The sequence below is a fragment of the Mauremys reevesii genome, unplaced genomic scaffold, assembly GCF_016161935.1.
Source record: "Mauremys reevesii isolate NIE-2019 unplaced genomic scaffold, ASM1616193v1 Contig29, whole genome shotgun sequence".
In the NCBI taxonomy this organism is placed as follows: domain Eukaryota; kingdom Metazoa; phylum Chordata; order Testudines; family Geoemydidae; genus Mauremys; species Mauremys reevesii.
The window spans coordinates 6,846-19,398 of record NW_024100839.1 but is presented as its reverse complement, the minus strand read 5'-3'; the positions used below and the strand labels follow the sequence as shown (position 1 = coordinate 19,398).

General features: G+C 49.9%; 3 non-coding genes across 3 annotated transcripts; all 3 read left to right on the top strand.

Moving 5' to 3' along the window:
* Positions 1–4,752: 4,752 nt before the first annotated feature.
* Positions 4,753–4,824, top strand: TRNAE-UUC. The gene has a single exon. It is a non-coding gene; the product is annotated as a tRNA-Glu (tRNA).
* A 6,093-nt stretch (positions 4,825–10,917) lies between these two features.
* TRNAP-UGG lies at positions 10,918–10,995 on the top strand. Its single transcript is given in 2 exon segments — positions 10,918–10,953; positions 10,960–10,995. It is a non-coding gene; the product is annotated as a tRNA-Pro (tRNA).
* A 1,228-nt stretch (positions 10,996–12,223) lies between these two features.
* Positions 12,224–12,296, top strand: TRNAK-UUU. Its single transcript has one exon. It is a non-coding gene; the product is annotated as a tRNA-Lys (tRNA).
* The last annotated feature ends 257 nt before the right edge of the window (positions 12,297–12,553 follow it).

The following is a 12,553-nucleotide window of genomic DNA, read 5'->3' as shown; positions in this document are numbered from 1 at the left end:
GTGGCTGCCAGAATCTGTGGGCAACTCATTTAGTTTGCACCCAGGGTTGAGTCCTTGATTCACACAACAAGGATAACGACCCTTTGTTTCTCCTGCCCCAATAACAAGGAGACTGGGAATCCAACACCAGCCACAAGTGATCATTTCGGCAAACAACCCAACCTATTTCCAACATATCGTAAAATCCACTTGCAGACTCGTACACGAAACCTTGCAGAAAATCTTCCTGAGGGTCTGAAGCACCTGCTGCTGGAGGAAGGAGGAGCTGTGGGTTGGGATTGAGGGCAGCGTGAGGAGGAGGGGCCTGTGGGTTGGTTCTGAGGGCACTGGGAATAGGAGGGCTGTGGGTTGGGATTGAGGGCACTGGGAATAGGAGGGGGCTGTGGGCTGGGATTGAGGGGCACTGGGAATAGGAGGGGGCTGTGGGTTGGGACAGAGGAGAAGGGTGAAGAGGAGCAGGCTCTGGTTGGCAGTGAGGAGCAGTGAGCATAGGAGGGACTGAGGGTTGGGACTGAGGGCACTGGGAAAAGAGGGGACATGGGTTTAGGCTGAAGAGCATCCTCGTTTGGGGATCCAGCAGGAAAGGGGAAGGCAGCAGGTGATTCTAATTCCTTAGGGATATTCTGTGTGTTTGTCTGTGTGTGTGTGCGCGTGCAGGGGAGGAACATGCTCTATGCCCAGAGGCCTTTATTCCTCCAGGCTGCAAGGACAGAGGGGATGTCAAGGAGTTGTTCCTTCAATCCCCCCCACACAAAGGCCCTTCTTAGGAAAGGAAAATCCTGAACAGAAAGAGTAACACCAAAGAAGACTCCAGAAAGTCAGATTTTTACAATCATGGTGAGAAGTTTATCACCTGACCAGGGACTTGAACCCTGGACCGTCAGACTAAAAGTCTGATGCTCTAACTGAGCTAACCAGGCTCACGTAGAAAAGTGCAAGTTGGTGCAGAGGTGAAGCTAGTCAAGAAAAAGCAAGCGGGAAACAATTGGGGAAACCTGCTGCTCTCTCTCTCTTCCCAGCTCTGGCCTGGCCTGGTATTAGTGCAGATTAAAAAGATGGGAAAATATTGGCATCTACCAGCCTTTCATAGCTGTACAAGACTTAGGCACAATACAGAGGTGCCCATCTGCAAGTGCCGAATGGTTGGATTGGCTAATGCAACCTGTAGACGTCCAGGGCACACTGGGATATCGAGCCAAGTGTCCATCACCATCATCATTTCAAAGGGATAATGATAATGATGGGAAGGTTCACAACTGACTCAGCAGTTGCATACAAAGGTGCACGTTTGGCAGTTACATTGGGAAATTCTGGCTCCTTCTCAGGCTCAGGTTGGCCACCCCGGTCTAGATGTAGAAGATACAACATTTAAACTTGAAAGAGGGCCAATTTCCCCATCATTTCACACCTTTACATCCAAACACGATGACTTTCTGAATGAACCCTCCTCGTTCAGCCAGAAGATCTTGGGGTGGTTGTAGGAGTCACTGGATAAAATTCTCTGGATGCTGTTCTGAATCAGGTCAGAGCAGAGGTACCTAGTGATCTAGTCTGGCTGTAAAATCTATATATCAACACCAAATATGGTGTGAAATTAATCCTCAGAAACGGCTGTTCCCCACCCAGACCCCAGCACGGGGCTCTCCAAGGAAGGGGCTGTTGAGGAAGGAAAGAAGAAAGATGTCCTCTCCCTGGAGGAACTGGGCTCTGCGCTTTGGACAGAAAGGAGGGAAGGAAATGGTCACACGATGGCAGCAGGACCTCAGAAGTGAAACACAACAGGCTTCTGAGCACGTTGCTTCTGAACAGTGAATGAACCTGACTCCCGTATCATGAAAAGCCAAAAAGCCGTTTCTGTCTATGAACGGGAGAAAAGAGTTCCAATCATTCCTGCCTGTTTACTCTTGAATTATTTTACATTATAAAGAAAATTGTAACAAAATTAGTCTGAACTTGAGCTGCCTGTTATTAAAAGCTGGTTCCCCAATTCAGTTCCAACTGCCCTGCTAGAAACACCCCCAGGTCCCTGCTCACCCCAGGAAGAGGAAAAAGAGAAACCCACACTGGGCACTGCCCTTGGTGCCAGGCTGCTGTCCCGGGGTGCGGGTGGGGACTGATTGTTTGCTGCTGGGGAGGGAGCCAGTAGAGGCCTCTGGTGCTCTGCTCCTAGCATCTGCCCAGCCCAGGCTGTCCTCTGCCTCAGCTGCTGCTCGGCCTGCTCTAGAGTCAAACACGCGGGGCCCCCAGGGAAACAGAGGCTGGGACAGGGCAGCAGCCTGGGCTGAGCTGGGAAGATGCTGGGAGTTCACGTTCCCTGAGAACTGGCCTGGCTCCCTTCTCAACAGCAAACAAATCAATTCCACGTCCCCTCCCCAGAAAAACCAGCCTGGCGCCAAGGGCAGCAGGGGATGATTCCCTGCAGTTCCCACCGAGGCAGGAGAGAAGCCAGGGTGTTTCTAGCAGAGCTTATGGAACTGGCGTGGGGAAACCAGCCTTTAATAACAGGCAGTTCCAGTTTAAGCTCAGTGTTTTTAACAATTTGTACAACATTAAATAACCCTTCAATCATAGTGTCACCATCCATAAAATTGCTTCAGCCTTACAGGTTCCCAAGTGCAAAACTAAACATCTCTTCAAACACAAGGGAGTGGAGATCAGTCAGTGTTCAGAGTCATCCCACATAAAAGAACCATATTGTGGTACATACTGGCCCCATCATGTGGCCATCGCCTTTCCCGCCTCTCTTCTTAAAAGTTTTAGTATTTTGCACAGAAACTTTCTTCCCTCAGGAGAGACCTGGGAACCAGGACTGCCAGCCAGACAAACACCTTGAAGAGGAGGCATAATCTATCAAAAAATGATCTCCCTTCTTCTGTTCAGTGGCAGCCTGAAATGCTACTTATCCCGGCGGAGCTGGAGGATTGAAAGCAGCTACATCAAGCCCCTGTGTAGCTCACAGGAATGAACACAAACACTCCCTTGTATCTGAAGAGATGTTTAGTTTTACCCTTGGTAAACTACAAGACTAAAGTGAAAGGCAGTGATGGTGTCAGATATAAAGAGTGAAACACGAAACAATCATCATAGTTATGCCTATAGTGACTGCAAAATCTTTCTATATTCTTCTTATTATCATCATTGTATTATTTTCTCTGGCATCTAGACATTGACTAGACCTTGACCAAGAAATTTGGATCTTGACAAAATATTCAACTACGCCTCTTTAAGGTAATGGACTTGACACCCACTCGGGTGTTTCCACATGAGTTCAAGTACTAACAACAGTGGCACCTTACAGCCATAGATTTTAATCAGGGCAATACATTGATACAAATTCCTGTTAAATCATTTCTCAGCCAGAGTCCATCACTCACATTCCTTAGGGCATTGAGCCACCATGTGGACGTTTCATTTCCGCCTAAATTTCACACAGAGACACAATTTCCTTTGCACAGAACCATGAACAGCAAAACCTCCCTGTGTCTCTGGTCTGAGCCAGGGCATTCAATTGTATTGAAACCTTCTCTCCTGCAATGGCGATGGTCAGACAGAGGGGACATGGCCACCTTCACCTCTGACAGTGAGATATTGGCTCGGCTCTTTCTTTCTGCTGCTGTTGTTAGTCCATGAAACATCAGGGATGGAATGCAAGGCTGAGCTCACACACCAATCCTGAAACATTTCAGTGCCCCAGAGAAATCCTGACCCCTGCTATTGCAATGATATGGTGGAGATTCGAATAGTCGCAGTGTAGAAAGAGCCTGAGGTGTTTATTTGTGAGCTGAGGTTCCCTGTCTGACATTTGCCTTCTTTCCTGGTTCGTTATGTCTCCAGTGAGCAAACCGGAGCTGTCACAAGGCTGGTTAAATGCTGCTTTTTAGACCAGAGAGCTGGGGTTGATTTAGCATGCTGCCGCCATCAGCTGGTCAGAGTAACCAGGGTGAAAGGGTGGAATTTAGGATTCTCCCACCAAGGGGAGGTGCTGTTGGACTCCTCTAGTGGGGGAGAGTCTGAAAAAGTTTCTCAGCTCCCAGAGTCGGGGCAAACAAGCTGGTGCCCCACACACATTTTCACAGGAATCAGGCCCCCTGGGGAAAAACTCAAAAGAAGCCCAGGCCCAGGAGTGTCAGAGAAGGGAATCACTGTTTTCCTTAAGAGGTGGGTTCGGGAAACCTGCAGGTCCTTAGATCCCTCCAGTGCCTGATAGAACCATTTGTGGGGAAGGTCTGGGAAGCCGAGGAGGACAAGGAAAGGGAAAAAGGGCTGGCAGCTGTTGTGTAATCCCCATGGTCCCAGCAGAAGGATCTGGAGGGGTCAGCGCTGTGGTTGCTTGTTGAGGACACAGAACTCACAAGATGGCAAAGCTCAGAGCCCCGTTACACGGAGTCAGAATGTGATCAGCTCACACCCAGGGGGAGCAACACCCCTTCCTTGGTCTCTATGTCAGGGCTCGTATCAGCTCAGTGTCCTTCCCGCAAGAGTGGGCTGCTGAGAGGGTTGCAATGGGGTAAATGAAGGCAGAGGAGGATTGTTCCTGATGGGTTTTCTTTGTGTTGCTCTGTGATCCTGCTGGAGGAAGCTGAAGCATGATTTGAGTTTTTTTCAGTGGCTTGGGCTGGGCTGAGGTTGTGACCCTGAGAACAGGGGTTCTCTGCTCTTAGCCCCTCAGGACAATGGAGCAGCTTCAGAAATTGGCTAGAAAGTAGCCTAAGAAAGTGTAACAGAAGTGAAAAGAAAAACAACATCATCACCTCCCTGGTGATCTAGGGGTTAGGATTTGGCATTTTCACTGCCACGGCCTGGGTTCAATTCCCAGTCAGAGAAAAGTGACTTTAAACTGAAACTACTTCAGTTATTCTTCACTTGCAATGTAAATAAATCCACTTTTTTATCCTTATTCTCCCATCTTCCCAGGCCTTGTCTACACAACAAGACTATTTCGAATCAACTTAGTTCGAATTTGTGGATTCGACCTTATGAAGTCGAATTTGTGTATCCATACTAAATACACTAATTCGAATTTCTGAGCCCACATTCACGGGGCCAGCGTCGACTTTGGGCGGTGCACTGTGGGAAGCTATCCACAGTTCCGCAGTCCCGCTGCCCATTGGAATGCTGGGTAGAGCCCCAATGCCTGCTGGGGGGAGAAATGTGTCGAGGGTGGTTTTGGGTAAGTGTCGTCATTGAACCGTCAATCACAACCTCCCTCCCTCCCTCCTTGAAAGCGCCTGCGGGCAATCTGTTCGTGCACTTTTCTGGTCAGTGACAGCGCGGACGCCACAGCACTGCAAGCATGGAGCCCGCTGCGATCATCGCCGTTTCTCCTCCTCGCACTTTATCGTCCACCTCTTCCACAGTCAGCTGATGAGAAATTGGGCTACTTTTCAATGGTGCTGCAAGCACTGGGGACCATAGGGGACGTTTTACAAACATCAACGTCGGGTGGCGGGCAAGGTTCATGATGCGTGTGTTTTCAGGAACTGTGGGCTGCTCAGACGCCTGCAGGAAGGTAGTTTCTTCCTGGACCACGAAATAACTGTTGTGGATGTGCAGATGCCTATAATCATCCTCGGGGACCCAGCCTGCCTGCTAATGCACTTGCTCATGAAGCCTTATACAGGCGCCTGGGACAGCGACAAGGAACTCTTCAAATACCAGCGAGCAGCGTGACCTGTGACTGTTCAGTTTCTTTACAGAGGAGCTGAACCTGCCCCTGTTTCTTTACCCAGTTACTGTTGACTCTCCTCTTCGGTTACATACCCGTTCACCCCGTTACCCCCACTTCCAGCACACGTGTAAAAATAAAATACATGTCCCATTATTACTTAACAAAGGTTTCTTTATTCATGACTTTTCATGAAAGGGTTGAAACTGGGACGCAGGCTGTGCTGGGTAGGGTGTGCGGTGATGTAAAGACCGCCTCTAAACTCAAGGAATGACAGGCTCCTGCTCCTAGAGCGGTCCGCAGTGCCGGAATGCTTCTTTCAACGGAGCCTGCCATCCCTCTTTATGGAATTCTGTGTGCGGGCGGATATGTGACCTTGTGGTGGAGGAGGACGGATACAGATTCCTCAGCTGCATGACTCAGCGGTCCAGGACAAGGACCGCTGTATAAGATCTGTAACCGCCCTCCCCCGCTGCAAAGTCACATCTCCCTTGCCCACACAGATCCTGGAAACCACCTCCCATACCGACCAGGGTGCCTACTGACTGCACCATGTGTGTGACCCGCTGCTGATCCTGCCCCCGTGTCTGTACCCTGGGAAAGGTGACTGTCCTATGTAATTAACCACCCCCTTCCCCACGCCCCCCATTCAAACAGTCTTATTTGAAAAAACATAACAGAAACAGTAATTAACAGCAAAGCATTTTTATTAATTAAGTAGACAGTTAGGGGATGGGACTGGGATTGGGACTACTGTGAGTCTGGAAGTGAAGGACTTCGGCAAATGTAGGGTATGAGAGCTTTTGGGTACTTGAGCACTGTGCTGTGGTGCAGTGACAGTATTCACGTCCCCGGCCGCCCCTCCTCCTGATTATTTTCGGTGAGGGGAGTATGGGACTTTGTGGCAGGGGAGTGCGGTTGCAGATACACTGCAGGGTGTCTCTGTCCTCCTACGGTCCTGCAGAACATCCACAAGGCGCCTGAGCGTGTCCGTTTGCTCCCTCACTAGTCCAAGCAGCGTTTCAGTCGCCTGCTTGTCTTCCTCACACCACCTCTCCTCCCGTTCGCTGTGTGAGCGCTGGCACAGAGATGGTCTCCCTCCACTGGCTCTGCTGGTCCGCCTCTGCTAGGTAGCAGCCCATACGTTCCTCGAACATCTTGTCCCTTGTCTTTTCTTTCGCCGCCTAATCTTTGCCAGCCTCTGCAGTGAGGATGCTGTGGCAGGTCTGGAGACAGTGGAAGCTGTGAGATGGGAAACAGGGAGTGAATTCCTTGCAAAGATACATTTTTGCGAACAATTAACTGAGTCTAGGCTGTCTCTGTGAATTCTGGGTTGAGACCCCTGTGCCTGCTGGGGCACAAATCATTTTTGTGGTGGATTCTGGGTAAATGTCGCTAGTCATTCCTTCCTCCGGGAAAGCAACGGCAGACAATCATTTCAAGCCCGTTTTCCCAGAATTGCCCTGGCATACGCCATAGCGTGGCAACCATGGACACTGTTTTGCCTTTTGTGTATGTCACCGTATGTGTACTAGATGCCGCTGACAGAGGCGGGCCAGCAGCGCTATACAGTAGCATGCTTTTGCATGACAGCAGAGATGGTTACCAGCCATATTGTACCATCAACCATACCATAAATTGGTAATAAGATGGTAATAAGATAGGCATGGTTACCTGTCCTTTTGCACTGCCCCAGTTGGTGCTGTCATAAGTGCCCCTGGCCGAGCAGCCAGGGGCGCAAAAGCAAAAATTGGGAATGACTCCCTGAGTCAATTCCTCCTTTTTGGTATCTAAAAATAGAATCAGTCCTGCCTAGATTATGGGCAAGTGTACTAGAGAACCACTGTATCATAGAACCAGAGAGCACAGCTGCTCTGTGTCCAATCCTGCATAAATTATGAGCTGTATGCTATTCACAGGGGGTGCTCCTGCAACAACACCACCTGTTCATTCCATTCTTACCCCAGCCTTCCTGGGCTACCATACCATTGTCCCCCCACTTGTGTGATGAAGTAATAAAGAACGCAGGAATAAGACACAGTGACTTGTTTGTGAGAAATGAGTGGAAGGAAGCCTCCAGCTGCAATGATAGTCCAGGCAGGACATTAAGGACTGTGGATGAAGGAGCCCATCATCCCTCTGCTAGTCCAGGGGCAATTGAATCTTTTATTTACAATGAAGGGTGGGGGCTGATGGAGCTCAGCCCCGTGTTGCAATGATGAGGATGGTTACCAGCCATATTGCACCATCTGCCATGAAAAATTAGGGACAGGCGCCCTTGATCGACCTTACTGATGCTAGTCGGCATGGTTACCAGCCCTTTTGCACTGCCCCATGTGCCAATAGGCTGATGACGAGGACGGATACCCATCTTTTTGTACCATCAGCCATCCATAGCGTGGGGGGAGTAAGGATGTTGGTGTTGAGTGCTGCACCATCGCGTCTATCTGCAGCATTCAGTAAAGATAGGGTGACATGTAAAAGAGTCAACAGAGGATTGTTTTCACTTCTGGTGGTGGGTGGGGTGTGTGCGCAAATTGCCGAACTATGCCTGACCCACCGCAGACACTGTGTTTGACCCTAGAAGCATTTGGAGCTCATCCAAGAATGCAAATGATTTTCGGAGACAGCAGGAACTGTGGGATACCTTGCGTCCTCATTCCCCCCTCCCTCCATGAGCGTCCATTTGATTCTTTGGCTTTCCGTTACGCTCGTCATGCAGCTGCGTGCTGAGTCGGTGCTATGCCGTCTGTCCAGATTTATTAAAAATACTTTGGACCAGGCGCACCATAACAGTAATTCCACTACTTAGATGCATGAGTCTCCTAGCGAGATCACCGTGAGGACGGGCACTGAAGGAGATAGAGGCGCATGCTGTGTGAAATCTATCACGAACCACGGACCTATGCAGCCGTGCTCGGGGAGGCAATGCTCCCTGAATACCGCATGAAAGCCTCGTGCGGAAAAGGGTGCTATCACGGAGCACCCAATAAGGCAGCTCTCCCCAGGAACCTCCTGCTGATGCTTATCGATTAACGGAAGGAGAGCTTCGTGGAGATCTCCCAGGAGGATTTCTGTTCTATCACCATATATAGAGAGACCTCCTTCTCACACACTTCTGATTCCTGTTATATTAAGAATAAAAGTTAACATTGTTAAATCACTTACCGACTGCTCCTTCCCCTGATTCAGGATCCGGGTTCATGGCCGGGGATGCCATGACGGTGATGAATAGATCCTGGCTGTTGGGAAACGGCGTTGTAAGCGCTCTCGCCTGCCTCGTCCTCCACAAACACTTCCTCATCTTCCCCGTCCGCGAACATCGTCGAGGAACTGTCCGTCGACACTGTCCCATCATCAGAGTCCATGGTCACTGGTGGGGCAGTGGTTGCAGGCTCCGTGGCGTCCGTTTGCGCTTTGATTTTTGGTAGCCTTGTCTGGGGTCCTTGGTTTTCACGCAGCGATCGTTGCATGGGCTGTATCCTCTGTCTGGATCATGGCTTTGGAGACCTTCTCGTAGGTCTTTGCATTCCGTTTGTTGGGCGCAGCTCGAAAGCTGAACTCCTCGCCCCACACACCGATCAGATCCAAGAGTTCCCGGTCAGTCTATGCCGGGTCCCTCTTTCTATTCAGAGATTACATGAACTCCTCTGCTGGAGAGCTCTGCATTGCTGCCGGTGCTGCTGAGCTTGCCCCGATGTCCAACCACAAAATGAGATTCTAACTGTCCAGACAGGAAAAGGAATTCAAATTTTCCCAGGTCATTTCCTGTGTGGCTGCTCAGAGCATCGAAGCTCGGACTGCTGTCCAGAGCGTCAACAGAGTGGTGCACTGTGGGATAGCTCCCGGAGCTACTAAGTTCGATTTGCATCCACACCTAGCCTAATTCGAGCTAGCCATGTCTAATTTAGCGTTACTCCACCCGTCGGGGTAGAGTACCAAATTCGAACTAAAGAGCCCTCTAGTTCGAATTAAATGGCTTCCTGGTGTGGACGGTTGAGCGGTTAGTTCGAATTAACGCTGCTAAATTCGAATTAAAGTCCTAGTGTAGACCAGGCCCCAGTGTCTCCATGGCAGGGCTGGTTCCAGGCACCAGCACAACAAGCAGGTCCCTGGGGCGGTCAATGGAAAGGGGAGACTTCAGCAGCAATTCATCCCTCTCAGAGGGAAGGACTTGAGGCCAAAAGCGGCAGAGGTTGAGCTGCAGCTTTTTTATTTTTTTTTCCACTTGGGGTGGCAAAAACACTGGAACTGGCCCTGCTCCATGGAAGATAATTTGTTAAATCCCAGATGAGTGCAGGTCTATCAGTTCTCAGTCTGAGTCCTTAGGTCTTAATCCTGAGGATATTGTCCCACCATGGGGCCATTTCCTGCCTCTCTTTCCTAGGGAAGCACAATTTTCCTTGCACAGACACAGGAACAGCAAGATCTTTCTCTGTCCCTTGTGCAAAGCAGGGGGCCAAATTCCATGGAAACAATGGACAAGCAGGGGGCCCTGGGCACATCCAGCCCTGGCTGTGAGATGTTCCCTCCCCTCTTTCTTTATGCCCCTGTTGTTATTTCATGGATTGTCTGGGATGGGGGAAAAGCTGAGTTCACTCCAGGTGGAGGGGGAAAGAACCGTGAAAGTCTCAGGACCCAACCCCTGCTACCAGGATCACCGAGGTGCTGGGGATTTGAGTAGGAAAGGGACTGTGTGAATTGTCAAGGTGGGGAATGAATAACAATTTACAACAAGAGCCACCTCATTAACCACTGACACAGGCTAATCCTGCCGCAGATAGAAGGGAAACTGGGAGTGATTCTTTGCTGCTCAGCCATGGAAACAGTGACCCCATTGCACCGCAGTGAATGTGCTGGGGAAAGCTGGACTTCACAGGCAGGTGGAAAGAGCAGATCCTAGAAACACCTGGAGCTCCCCACAGCACTACTGCAACAAAGGTCAGGTGTTGGGCGACTCACAGCGCCCCTCCCCTCCCATTACCTTCCAGCAGGGGGTGTCAGCATCCCCCACCCAATGCAGGGGAGAGGGCTGAGTGTATCTCTGCACCCTGAGCCCAGGGCACCCACTCGCTCTGCCCCACACATCGAATCTGGCCCTGCTGCAAAGTGACCTCTAAGAACCAGCAACCTCCAGGACAGCAGGTTTGGCCTCTGAGCAGGGAATGTGTCCCCCATGCTCCTTTTAGGCCACTAGGTGCTCTGGAAACAGGAGGGCTCTGAGTGTAACTTATAGCATACATGACCCTCCAGGGGATGTAGCTCAGTGGTAGAGCACATGCTTTGGCTTTGCATGTATGAGGTCCTGGGTTCAATCCCCAGCATCTCCAAGTTCTTTTCACCCTGCTGCTTTGCTCATGCCCAGAGGATGTGGCCCAGCAGTCTCCCTGCAGGAGTTTCAATCCTGTTCAGTGATGGATAAGTGCCAATTGCATGGAAGGTGGAGGGGGGGTTTCTGCTCCTAAGTCTCCTCTGTACGTTTAAGATTCCCATCAGTTGTGTTGCCTGGGACAAGAGTAGATGAGAAGGGAGAATCCTCCAGCACTGGAGGAAAGGTCCCATCTGCACAGACTGAGAGGCAAAGACTAGACTTATTTCTAGTCTGGGCCCAATCTTTTCACCTGGTATAGTCCTTGTTCCAGCTCAGGTGGTAGCTGGGGATGTCTCATGACTGCAGCCATGTTTGTTCAGTTCCACCCTCTTATAGAGCTTTGGTACAAGGCAGGAATTTTTTGTCTCTCTCCTGGGGAAAAGCCCCAGGTTTAAGATGGATTCCTGTACCAGGTGACATGGTCACATGTCCCGTGAGACCCCCAAGCCTTCATTCTTCCTGGCCTGACTCAGGGATGGTGCAGGACAGAGCCATCTCCAGTCAATTGTCCTGGTTAATGGGAGCCATCAAGAGTCCAAACCACTGTTAATGGCTCTCACTTTGCATCATTACAACAGGACCTCAGAGCTATAGTTCATATTTCTAGTTTCAGATCCAAGAATGATCGGTTCATACAAATAGGATGAACACACATCGTAGATTATAACCTTTGTAATGATACCTTACAAGAGACCTTTTGCATGAAGCATAGTCCAGTCACTTTATATTCACACTCATTAGCATATTTTCATAAAATCCTATGGAGTGCAACGTCACAGCAGGGAAAGGGTTTTACTGCGGCACCTGGGAGCAGTTGAGTTTCATGTTCAGGCTGTGGTATGAGTTCGTCCAGGTTTCTCGTAAGCACACAGGGACCTTGGCGGGTGCTCTCGATACAGGAATGGCCCCGACACGATAAAGTGATGTGGTTTGCATTTTCCTTTTTTATTTCTGTATTTCCAATGACATTTCTGTTTGTGATTTCGTTTTGCTTTGTATAACTGTGTTTTCTCCTGGATTTGATATTTAATGAAAAAAACAATAAGGCCTCAGGGCACCGGATGGAGGAGCAGGCTGGGGCTAGGACTGCTAAGAGAGCGAAAGTAGCAGGTTTTCCATAGTTTCCTGCCCTCATTTTTCTTGACTAGTTTCTCTTCTGCATGAAATTTGCCACTTTTCAAATGTGAGCCTGGCTAGCTCAGTTGACAGAGCATCAGACTTTTAATCTGAGGGTCCAGGGTTCAAGTCCCTGGTCAGGCAAAGAAATGCTTTCTTCCTGTAACTTCCCCAAAGGGTTTTAGAAGGACTCTCCTTGACTTTAGTTTTTCCTCTTCAGGACATGGCCTTTCCTAGGAAGGGCCCTTTACTGCCTGGGACTCAAGGTGCTATTGCCTCACCTGTCCACTGGCCTCACAGTCTGGAGGAAGAAAGGCCTCTGGGCCTGCAGCAAAGTGCTGGGTGCTGACTTTTTGAACAAATGCAGGGCTGGCCAGAGAGGCATGTTCCCACTGAATCCT